Source organism: Ursus maritimus, unplaced genomic scaffold (assembly GCF_017311325.1).
Source record: "Ursus maritimus isolate PB19 unplaced genomic scaffold, ASM1731132v1 scaffold_16, whole genome shotgun sequence".
Lineage (NCBI taxonomy): Eukaryota > Metazoa > Chordata > Mammalia > Carnivora > Ursidae > Ursus > Ursus maritimus.
In genome coordinates this window covers 52,506,295-52,519,417 of record NW_024424008.1, presented here as the reverse complement: position 1 = coordinate 52,519,417, position 13,123 = coordinate 52,506,295, and the positions used below count along the sequence as shown (strand labels likewise).

The window sequence follows — 13,123 nt, the reverse complement described above, 5'->3', positions numbered from 1 at the left end:
ATGCAACTATTGAATCATCGAACTTTACTTCAGAAACCAGGAATGTACTGTATGGTGACTAACATAATATAATAAAAAAACATTAAAATTAAAAAAAAAGAAATTCTCTTGGTTAGACTTTTACAAATGTGTGCATTTTAAAATTATGAATATTTTCCTTTTGTTAAAAAGATTTATTGATTTGTTTTCCATCAGCCTTAAAATATTTTGATCATGGAACCGGGGTCTTCAACATATGGTAAATATTGAAAACTCTAGGCATTGAAAACTAGCAGAACCACCCTCAGCCACAACCTTATGAAAGGGAAGGTAAATGGCATAAATGTGTTCACAGTAATGGCAGACACATGGCAAAACTTGAAATAGAACTGGGGCACTTTGGGGCGCCTGGGTGGCTCAGTAGGTTAAGCGTCTGACTCTTGGTTTTGGCTTAGGTCACGGTCTCGGGGGTCATGAGATGGAGCTCTGTGGTGCTCAGTGTGGAGCTGGCTTGAGGATTCTGTCTCTCCCTCTGCCTCTCCCCCCTCCTTGCCCCCTTAGGTGCACCTGCTCTCTCTCTCTCTCTCAAATTAAATCAATCTTAAAAAAAAAAAGAAAAGAAAAAGAAAAAGAAAAAAAAGAATTGGAGTACTTACCTTTTGACCCTAAATAATGATCATGATTAAGTTAAATTCGAAAATGGTAACAGAAACGCGAATGCTTTCTACAACGTTTGGTGTGGAAACTAAAATGAAATTATCAAGATAATGTCTTTGTACCATTTCTAAATATCAGTTTGATGACTTTACATTGTTACTCAGAAGCACCAAGGAAAAGCTTACTAACTTGCATTTTCCTGTAGCTTAGCTTTGCTAAATTCTTTTTGGCACTGGAACTGTTCACCTGTAGTTTTAAGCAAGCCAGACATGTAACAGATTTTGTGTATGAAATGAGTCTTCTTTTCAGTGTATGAGGTTAAAGCAAGCTCGAATCATATGACAGAGTATAATTAACATTGGTATTTATGTTAAATCTGCAGTGGAGCTGAAAAAAGGACATTGTGATGAAATTTCATCTTTAACATTTTATGATCTTAAACTCGCTTGTCTTTTTGTGGGTTTAAGAGCCTGCTGAATTGTAAAGAATTTGCTGCCTCTTATGAGCTTGCTGACTTGTTCTCTTGTAAAATTTCTTGCACATCTGAATATTGTGGAAGCAGCAAAACTAATCATAAGGGGGGAAATGTATGTTTCTGGGATGCTGAAAGATGTATTTTGATTCAGTAGAAAAATATGATCATCCATTTATTACCAAAAATCTGTTTTCAGTGACAGACGAAAACTATATATCCCAAGGGAAATTGACCTGGCAGCCAGAGAGAGTGACACAGTCGTTGTCATTACCCTTGGCCAGCACTTCAGACCCTTTTCTGTTATGATTTTCTTCGTAGGGCCATCAATGTTCAAAAGGCCATTGAACGTCTACTCTTGAAAAGCCCAGAGACCAAAGTGATCCCTAAAACTGAAAATACCAGGGGGAAATATCTAAATGCAGAGATGTTTAGTGATTTCCATGGCTGTGTTCAAAATCTTATCATGAGGGATATTTTCGTGGGTCTCAATGTGGGTGTTACTGATGCCTGGGACAGGATTATTGCATATGGCACTAATAACGCCCATCCATCTGATTATGTGGTTGGAGATTGGATTACCATGCTCTTAAGCTATATTGCTAGAGGAAAAAATACAGAAAAACCAGCACGAGCCATTCCCTATAGATGACCTAACTTACATTATAAGGATAGTTAAATGCAACGCCAGTATAAAGAAATGGAATTTGTAAAATATACATAACATAAAAGTTACCATTTATGCCATGTTTAAGTGTACAATTCAGTGGCTGTGCAATTCAGATACATTCACAATATTGTGCAACCATCATCATGATCTATCCCCAGAACATCTCATCATCCCAAACAGAAACTCTGTATCCATAAACTAACTCCTCATTCTCCCTTACCCCCAGCACCTGGCAACCACCATTCTACTCTGTGAATCGGACTGTTCTGGATAGCTCATATATGAGGAATTACACAGTCTTTGTCTTTTGTATCCACTTATTTCACTCAGTATAATGTGCTTCAGGTTTATCCATGTTGTTGCACGTGTCAGAATTTCTTTATTTTTAAGACTGGGTAACATTTCATCCTATGTACACACATTTTGTTTATCCATCATCTTTTGATGAACCTCATCTGTTGGTGGATATTTCCACTTTTTGGCAATTGTGAATAACGCTGCAATGAAGAGGAATCTGAACTTGAAGCAATGTCTCCAGTGCTGAGTGTGGTGGCAGAAGAGCAGATTACCATTCATAATTTAATTGAAAGAAATGCCTGGCCCAGAAATGAATAGTCTAAATAATTTAAGTTTAGAGAAAATGTGATCTGTAGGACAAAACTTGGTGGAATTGTAAAAGAAGTCTTCTTGCTTCAAAAAATTTGGAATTTGGTAGCCAGTTGTCCTTTGGATCCCAGTAAGAATCAGATCACAGTCAAAAATGCACGCATGCATTGACAGAAACTAAGTATTATGTCAACATACAGATCCTGAAACAGTGATTCTTGTAGACCCTAGAAGTAGGAGGTGAGATCCCCTCCAGAGGACCTGAAATGACTCTATAAACTTTGTCTCTAAATATTCCTTTTGGCATGAAAGTATATGCATGCTTCCCATTAACATGTTCAAGGTCTCAAGAATGGAACTGTTGTTACCGCAGGATGATTCCCTTGTTTGGAATGTGTTTCTTGGTGAGAGGAAGTGAAACTATAATATGATAGCATCAGTGCCATGGCCAAGTCACACAGGTTAGGACCGGGCTCCTCTCCACAAGGGAACACACGTTAGAAAGTTCTTTCTTATATCAAGTTACCCACTAGTTCGAATTCTTCTTAAAAAAAAAAAAATCTTAAAAAAAAATTTCCTTTAAGTAATCTCCAAACTCAACATGGGGCTTGGACTCACAACCCCAAGATCAAGAGTCACATGCCCTACTGAACAAGCCAGCCAGGCAACCCTGAGGGAAACTTTCAAAATAAATCTATTCTTCCAGCTACTGCACTCTTACCTGCTTACATGAGTTAGTATCTTCCCACCAAGGCCGCTTCAAATCCTTCTTCCTAGTTCTAATAGGACAAAGTATCTAGTTTTCTTATCATGGTTCTTCTCCGAATACACTGTAGTTTGTCTAGGTCGCTCTACAACAGGCCTTCCACCCCATGGCACGTGCCTTAATGTAGATGTGATCAATTAGCATAAAATAATGAGAATCCATCACTTCCCTTGTTCTAGAGCTGTACCGTACAACAGAATATCTACGAGTCACGTCCGAATGCTTAATTAAAAATTAGCTCCTTGGTTGCAACAATCACATTACGAGTGTTCAATAGACACGTGTCCAGTGGCACTATGCTAATAGCACAGTATCTGCTTGCATTTGCCTCTGGAGAGTATTTTCCTTTAAGTTTTGTTGTAGTATTTGGATGCTTTCTAAAAAATAAGCCAGTGATATTTTATTAATTTTATGGTGAGTAAAAGAAATCATTGAATGCTGTTAAGTGTCAAACTCTTGACTTTTAAGACATTTACTTCCAGTTCAGTCTTAAAAAAAAAAAAAATCCCAGTATCTACATATTTTATAATGTTTTGGCCTTGAAGTGATAGTTTCAGGTTATTGCAGATACTGACTATATTGCTAATATATAAGACTTGAATAAGCCATTTGAAATGGTAAAAATGTTCTTCACTGGTATTATCAGGGCTCTTTCAAGAACCCATGTATGCACAATGGAATGAAACTAGAAATCACTAGCATAAGGAAAACAGAAAAATTCTCAAATATGTGGAAATTAAACAATGCTGTCCTACTCAATTGGTCAAAGAAGAAATAAAATTTAGAAAATATTTAAGTGAAAATAAAAACCAAATATCAAAACTTCTGGGATGAAGCAAAAGTGCTACAAAAGAGAAGTTTATGAACAATTATATGCCAACTAATTGGATAACCCAAAAGAAATGGATGAATTCCTAGAAACATGTAACCTACCAAGACTGACTCATGAAGAAAGAATAAATCTGAAAAAATATAACTACATTTAATACAGAAAGGAGATGGAAGCAGTAATCAAAAACCTCCCAACAAAGAAAATCCCAAGACCAGATGGCTTTACTAGAGAATTCTACCAAACAAAAACAATTAAAGAATAATTAACATTAATCCTTCCCAAACTCTTACAAAGAATAGAAGAGGAGGGAACACTAACTCATTCTGTGAGGCCAGCATTACTTCAATACAAAAACCAAAGACACAAAAAGAAAACTATAGACCAATATCCCTGATGAATATTGATACAGAAATCTTAATTCATCAGCATACTGAAAGGATCATACATTGTGACCAACTGGAATTTATATCTGGAAACAAGGATAATTCAACATATTAAAATCAATGTAATGCACCACACTGAAAACATGTCAAAAGCCACATCATCTTTAATCAATACAGAAAAAATAATTGACAAAATTCTATGTCCTTTTATGAGAAAAACATTCAACAAACTAGAAATAGGAGGAAACTACCTCAAAATAATAAAAGCTGTATATCCAAAGCCCACAGCCAACAAAAAAGCTTTTCCTCTAAAATCAGGAACAAAACAAGTGCTTGTAGCACATTCACACTAGTATTCAACATAGTACTGGAAGTTCTAGACAGAGCAATTAAATGAGAAAAAGAAATAAGGGATATACGAATTGGAAAAGAAGTAAAATTATCTGTGTGCAGATGACATGATCTTATATTTAGAAAATCCTAAGGATTCCACAACAGAATTGTTAGAACGAATAAATTTAGCAAAGTTGCAGGACACAAAATCAACACTTGGAAATGATCAATTTGAGAAGGAAATTTTTTTAAAAATCCCATTTGCTATAGCATCAAAAAGAATAAAATACTTTGGAATAAACTTAACCAAGGAGGTGAAAGATTTGTGCACTGAAAAATATAAAACATTGCTAAAAAAAATTTGATGAAGATACAAATAAATGGAAAAACATCCCATAGTTGTGGACTGAAAGACTTAATATTGTTAAAATGGTCACACTACCCAAGGCAATCTGCAAGTACAATTCTTATCAAAGTTCCAGTGTAATTTTTTTTTGCAAAAATAGAAAAAAAAACACCTAAGATTCATATAGAATCTAAAGGCACCCTGAATAACCAAAACAAACTTGAAATAGAGGAACAAAGTTAGAGGACTCAGATTGCTCAATTTCAAAATGATATTACAAAGCAACAGTAAATATGATGATATGGTATGGGCATAAAAAATAGATATATAGACCAATGGAACAGGATACAAGACCCAAAAATAACCCCTTGCATATTGGCGAAATGATTTTCCACAAGGGTGCCAAGCCTACAAATAGGGAAAGGATGGCCTTTTCAACAAATGGTGCTGAAAAAATGGGTATTCACATGCCAAAGAATTAGGCTGGACCCTTACCTTACACCCATTACCAAAGCTAACTCAAAATGGACTAAGACCTAAATAAAATGTCTAAAACTATCCAAACCCTAGAAGAAAACACAAGGGGGAAAGAAGCTTAGACCATTAGGTTTGGTGATGATTTCTTTGCTATGACACCAAAAGCACAGGTAAGAAAAGAAAAAAATAGATAAGTGGGACTACGCCAAATTTAAAAACTTCCTCTTGTCAAAGGAATCAACAGAATGAAAAGACATCCCACAGAAGAAAGTAATTGCAAATCATCTATCTGATAAAGGGTTAATATCTAGAATACATAAGGAAATATTATAACACAATAATAAATACCTAATTAAACATTGGGCAAAGAACTTGAATAGACATTGCTCCAAAGATGACATACAAATGGCCAACATACACGAGAAGATGTTTAATACCACTCATCTTCAGGCAAATGAAAATCAACACCACAACAAGCTGTCACCTTACACCTGTCAAAATGGCTAATAAGAAAAATAGTACTGGTGAGGATATGGAGAAAAAAACCTCAATGCACTGTTGGTGGGAATGTAAATTGATGCAGATACTGTAGAAAGCAGTATGGAGTTTCCTCAAAAAATAATTTAAAAAAAAAGTAGAAATACCTAATGATCCAGTAATTCCACTCTGGGTATTTACCCAAAGAAAATAAAAACAGTATTTCAGAAGATATATTCACCCCTATGTTTATTGTGGCTTTTTAACAGCCAAGATATGGAAACAACATGTATCTATTGATAGATAAATGGGTAAAGAAGATGTAACACACACACACACACACACACACACACACACACACACACCTACCTTAGCCATAAAAGAGAATGTGATCTTACCATTTGCAACAACATGGATGGGCCTACAGAGTAATATGCTAAATGAAATAACTCAGATGAGTATCATATGATTTTACTTATATGTGAAGTCTAAAAAACAAAACAAAAAGAATAAAAAGCAGAAACACACCCATCAGTGTCAGAGAGGAGGCAGGTGGGGGAATGGCCAAAACGAGTGAGAAGTAGTGGGAGACACAGGCTCTCAGTTTTGGAATGAGTAAGTTATGGCAGTAAAAGGTACAGCAGAGGAAGCATAGTTAAAAGTATTGTAATAGCGTTGTGTGGTGACAGATGGCAGCTACACTTGTGGTGAGCACAGCTTATAGACTTGTCAAACTATCAGGTCATGCACCTGAAACTAATATAATATTGTAGGTCAACTATACTTCAACCCCCCCCCACACACACAATGAGATATCACCTCACACGTCAAGATGACCACTATCCTAAGAACAGATAATAACAAGTATTGGTGAGGATGTGGAGAAGTTGGAACCCAAGATGTAAAGTGGTACAACTATTATGGAAAACTATATGGGGACTCAAAGAGTTAAAAATAGAATTACCATACAACCCAACAATTCTACTTCTGGGTATCTGAAAGAACTGAAATCGGGTTTTCAAAGGGAAAATATGCACTGCCATGTTCACTGCAGCATTATTCACAATAGACAAGATATGGCAACAACCCAAATGTTCATCAATACATGAGCAGATAAAGAAAACATGGTCTATACATACAATGGAATACAATATAGTCTTTAAAAAGGAGATTGTCACGTGCTACATGGATAAATGTTGAAGACATTGGGGCGCCTGGGTGGCACAGCGGTTAAGTGTCTGCCTTCGGCTCAGGGCGTGATCCCGGCGATCTGGGATCGAGCCCCACATCAGGCTCTTCTGCTATGAGCCTGCTTCTTCCTCTCCCACTTCCCCTGCTAGTGTTCCCTCTCTCGCTGGCTGTCTCTATCTCTGTTGAATAAATAAATAAAATCTTAAAAAAAAAAAATGTTGAAGACATTATACTAAGCAAAATAAGCCAGTCAATAAAAGACAAATATCATATGATTCCACTCATTTGAAATTTCTGAATTAGTCACAATCACAAAAACAAAGCAGAAGGGCAAATATCCAATGTTCAGGGGAAAGGGGATTAATAATGCTCAGTGGGTATAGTTTTAGTGTTGCAAGATGAAAGTTCTAGAGATCTCTTGCACACCAATGTGAATATACTTAATGCTACTGAATTGTATATTTAAAAATGGTTAAGGTAGTAAATTTCATGTTATGAGTTTTTTACCACACAAATTCTTGATGTATGTTTTCTTTTCATAGCAAATAAACTTTAATGTGGAAATCAAGAGCACTTCATTTCTTTGCCCAGCCCACTGAAATGAAATAATTTCAGTTGTTCTGTAACCCATAACGACTTGAATCCCTTATTTTCTTCCATAATGAATCAACATTAAGAATCACATTGTTTAAAAACTGTTCTGTTGATTGGCTTCAGGTAGAAGTCATGCAGCACGCCTAGCTCCTGCGCCGGTAGGAGAAATCCCAATGCTCCTTTCCATTCTCCACCACAGTTCACAAAATAACGTACATGAAAATTCTTCCCCCAAAGCATAAGTTTTCAATGAAAACCAGAAGGAAAAATCAAGTGCTTCAATCTTATAAATGTGCACAGACACCGACAACTTCCTCATACTCTACGTTATCAATCACTTCAACCTACTACAAAGCAGAACGTGTTCTAGTACGCACCTTTCAACTCACACTGTATGTTATTGACAATGTTTGTACAGCGGCATCGTTTGAGGAAAGAATTTTGCCAACAGTTCCTTCTGACTTAGCACTAACCGTGTTTGTCATTAGCTCATGATTGGCTTTATAAACTTATCAGTGGTTTGACTTACACCTTTTCTTGTTATGAGGAGTGCAACGCTGAGTGATAGCTTGGTAATTCTAGCCTTTCCTTTGACTTTATTGATAGAATTCATCAGATTTGTACTGCAAGGCAATATTTTGTTCTTGCTCTAGAGAAAAGCAGATTGCGTTAACGGAGGGGGGAACTGTGCTTTGTATGACAAGTATAAAATCTTTGACGGCTTTTGACTTCTGTGTTAGAATTTTTTTTTCTTCTTTACAGGTGATAGAAATCCACCTCAAATTACCTAATCAGGGATGGGAAGGAATGTATGGACTCATAACTGGAAAGGGCAGAGAACGCAAAAAGTCGAGCAATGTTGCACTCAGATGCTTAAAGTACAATGTGAATTCTCTGTCTCCCCTTGCCACCTTTTGGCCCTGTGTTTCTGTGCTGGTTTTATTTTCAGGTGGGATCTTTACATGTGACAGCTGAAAAAGTTTACATGTCCTTGTGACTTGTAATCCCAGAGGAATAGAATCCTCTCCTAGTGTCTATAGATAGATAAAAAAACAGAAGATTCTGGTTGTCCCAGTTTGGGATGCATGTCCATCTTGGAACAAGTGCCAGTGGCAGGGGGATAAATGACCTTGATTATCAAGCCTAGACCATATGCCCACTCTCGTGGCCAGAGTGTATTGCCAGAAGTAAAGGAAATATAGACATCAAATATTTTTCTTCTGCTGCATATTTGACAAAATCTCATAAAAAAAATAGTACCCAAAGGACAAATAGATTACTGATGCCATAAAATTTAATTATCAGAGATTCATGGCTTTATTGCCTTTTTACACTTTTTTCTTAATTGCTTAAAATCACCACATTCAGATATTTGAAAAGAAGCTCTTCACTTTGTTTAAAAATTGCTTTGAGTTGAAGTAGTTATGTTACTAATTTTATCACTACCCTTCCTTTCAATAATCTACTCTTAAGCCTTTTTCTATAGTGAGCATATAAAATTAAATAGAGGCCAATAGAACGTTAATTTAACACATACAAACAAAACACTGCAATAATGTAAAAAAAAAAAATGTTCACAAAGACCAAACTGTTAACTGGATATGAGTCAAGAAGGACTTCCAGGGAAGATGGCGGAGTAGGGGGATCCTGGCCTTGTCCCCATAGATACAACTAGCTAAGAGCCACATCAGTGTGAATAAACCAGGAAATGCTCTGAAGACTGGCAGAGTAGACTCTAGACAGCTAAGTGGCTACATCAGAGAGAAGTCGCTATTTCAACGAGGGTAGGGAAGGGTGGCGACACCATCAGGAGACAAATGCACCTGCAGGAGGGAGGAATGCCCCAGGCGCAGAGAGGAGAGAGGAACAGACCTATGCCAGGTACCCCAGGGTGAGACACTCGCGCTGTAAAGACAAATTCCCCTAACATTTGGCTTTGGAAACCAGAGGGCAATCAGTGGGGCTTAACACCTGGAATATTAAAAAATCAGCAGGCTCTGCTCTGGGAGAGTGGGAGGGCTATAGGAAAGGGAGTCCCTGCCCTTAAAAAGACAGCACAACAAACAGCCCAGCTGAGCTAAGGCACAGAAGTAGCAGTTTGAAAAATGCCTGGAGTATACTGGAAGATTTAATAATCTCAGAGCATGTTCTAGAGGGGCAGGGATCTTTGGGAGACTTCTCCAAGAACAAAGGAGCTGGTAAGTGCCATTTGTTTCCCTCAATCCCTCAGTCTAGAAACACAGACGCCCATGGGAACAAGCACAGTACCAACCCTCTCCACCTAGCTTGCTAATAGCCTGCCGTGCCCCTGCGTGCTTCTGCAGAAATGCCCCCTCTGACCCAGCCAGCCTTGGCAGGTTTCCCAGGCAGCTACAGATCCCCTCCTGTAGTGGACCTGCACAGAACTTACTGGCACCATGTCACCCAGCCCTGTGTTCTCCTGCAGCCACATCCTCCAACCCGCCCTTGGCAGGAGTCCATCCAAAGCAAAGCCACAAGCCTGGCAGTGTGTAAGCAGCCCTGACAGGGGCCAGCACCACTCCAAAGTGACTCCTGCCCCAGGGAGAGGGGAAGATAACCATACACACCCATCTGGCCAGAGCCGCAGCACTGGGCTGGAGGCAGACATTGCCTCCGGCCACAAGCCCCACCCACCAATGAAAATTTCTCCGGGGATGACACAGGGCTAACACCCTGTGGTCTGGAGCCATTAGAGATGACTGTACTAAAGGCAAACACAGCTCAGCCACGACAACAGGGTACACGCAGGACATCCGTGAAGTGCCAGGTTCTGGTGAACAGGGGGCATTGCACTGCAGGACCACCTATCCATAGGGCCACTATTTTCAAGAGCAGGAGACATAGCTGACTTTCCTAACTCATAGAAACAGACACAGAATTAGACAAGATGACGAGACAGAGAAATATATCCCAAATGAAAGAACAGGACAAAAATCAGAGCAAAATAGCTAGGCAAAATGGAAATAAGCAATAGGACATAGAGAATTTAAAGTAATGGACATAAAGATGCTCAATGGACTTAAGAGTGGAAGACCTCAGCAAAGTGTTAGAACCTCACAAAGAGACCCTCAACAAAGACACAGAACACTTGAAGAACCAGAACACTCAAACACTGAAATTTAAAGTATACTTCAGGGGATCCATAGGAGACTAGAGGAAGCTGGAGAACAAGTTAGTGACCTGGCGGACAGAGTAACAGAAAGCAATCAAGCTGAACAGCAGAGAGAAAAACGGTTAATGGAGAATGGGACTAGCTCAAGGGAACTGTGACACCAAAGCAGCAGAGCACCATCTGCATTAGAAGCAGAAGAAAGAGAAAAGGGACAGAAGATTTATCTGAAGCAATAGCTGAAACCTTCCCAAATCCGGAGAAGGAAACAGAAGTCCAGGTCCAAGAGGCACAAAAGCCCCCAACAAAACAACCCAAGGAAGTCCACACCAAGACACGGCAGTGATCATAAAGAGAACTTCAAACTCAGCAAGAGAAAAGTTACGTACAAGGGGAATTGTATAAGGCTATCAGCTGATTTTTAGCAGACACTTTACAGGCCAGAAAGGAGTGGCAAGATACAGTCAAAGTGCTGAAAGGTCGAAATTTGCAACCAAGAATACTCTATCCAGCAAGGCTATCATGCAGAATAGAAGGAGAGATAAAGAGGTTCTCAGGCAAACAAAAGTTAAAAGGATTCATCAGCACCACAAGCCTTATAAGAAATGTTAAATGGGACTCTGAGTGGAAATGAAAGACCATAAGCAGGAGTAAGAAAATTTTACTGATTTTGTGCTTACTAGTTATCTGTCAAAATTAGTCAAGGGATTCACAAAATAAAATATTATGAAGTATGAAATCATATACTTAAATGTGTGTGGGGGGGTGTGAAAAGAGGAAAAAGGGTTTTTAGAATGGGTTCAAACTGAAGTGACTGTCAACTTAATAAGACTGCTATCTGCAGAAGAGGTTCTACGTAAGCCTAATGGTAACCACAAATCACAAACCAGGAATAGGTATGCAAAAAATAGAAATCCAAGTGTATCACTGAAGAAAGACAGCAAACGATGAGAGAAGAGAGCAAGAGAAGAAAGGGACAGAGAAGAATTACAAAATCACCAGAAAGTAAGTAAAAATGGCAATAAGTACATACCTTTCAATAATTTTGAGAGTAAATAGACTAAATACTCCAATTAAAAGACTTAGGGTGACAGAATGGATTAAAAAAGCAAGATCCATCTATATGCTGCCTATAAGAGACTCATTTCAGACCTAAAGACACATGCAGATTGAAAGTGAAGGGATGGAAAAGCATTTATCATGAAAGTGGAAGGGTAGCAATACTAATATTGTACAAAATAGACTTTAGACTTTGAGACAAGGCAGGACACTACATAATCATAAAGGGAACAAACCAACAAGAAGATATAACAATTGTAAATGTTTATGTGCCCAACATGGGAGTAGCCATACATAAAGCAGTAAATAACAAACAAAGGAAGTAATTGATAGTAATACGATCAAAGCATGGGACACCCCACTTACATCAATGGATAGATCATCTAAACAGAAAAGCAACAAGGAAAATGTGGCTTTAGTGACACATTGGACCAGATGGATCTAACAGATATGTTCAGAACATGCCATCCTAAAACAGCAGAATCCACATTCTTTTCAAGTGCACATTGAACATTCTTCAGAATAGATCACATATTAGGCCACAAAACAAGTCTCAACAAATTAAAAAAGACTGAAGTCATACCACGCATCTTTTCTGACCACAACACTATTAAAGTAGAAATCAACTGCAAGAAAAAAAAAAATCTGGAAAGAGCATAAACATGGAGATTAAATAACATGCTACTCAACAATGAACAGGTCAGCCAAGAAATCAGAGGAAATTAAAAGAAAGAAAGAAAGAAAGAAAACACATGGAGACTAATACAAATGAAAACACAATGATCCAAAATCTTTGGGATGCATCAAAAGCTGTTCTAAGAGGAAATATTATAGCAATACAGGCCTACATCAAGAAGCAAAGAAAACTAAAACAACGAAACCTTACACCTAAAGGAGCTAGAAAAAGAAGATCAAACTAAGCCAAATGCCAGTAGAAAGAAGGGAAAAATAAAGATTAGAGCAGAAATAAAAGAAATAGAAACTAAAATCAAACAAAAACATTAGGTAAGATTAATGAAACCAGGAACTGGTTCTTTGAGAAAAATCAACAAAATTGTTAAACCTTTAGCCAGACTCAAAGAAAGAAAAGGAAGAAGAGAAAAGGGAAGAAAGGGTAGAAAGGGAAGAAAGACTCAAAATCAGAAGAGAAA

The 13,123-nt window shown here is 37.9% G+C and overlaps 1 pseudogene; it reads left to right on the top strand.

Annotated features, from left to right (window-relative positions):
- LOC103662520 overlaps positions 1-1,760 on the top strand; it is a 66,494-nt pseudogene extending 64,734 nt beyond the window's left edge.
- The last annotated feature ends 11,363 nt before the right edge of the window (positions 1,761-13,123 follow it).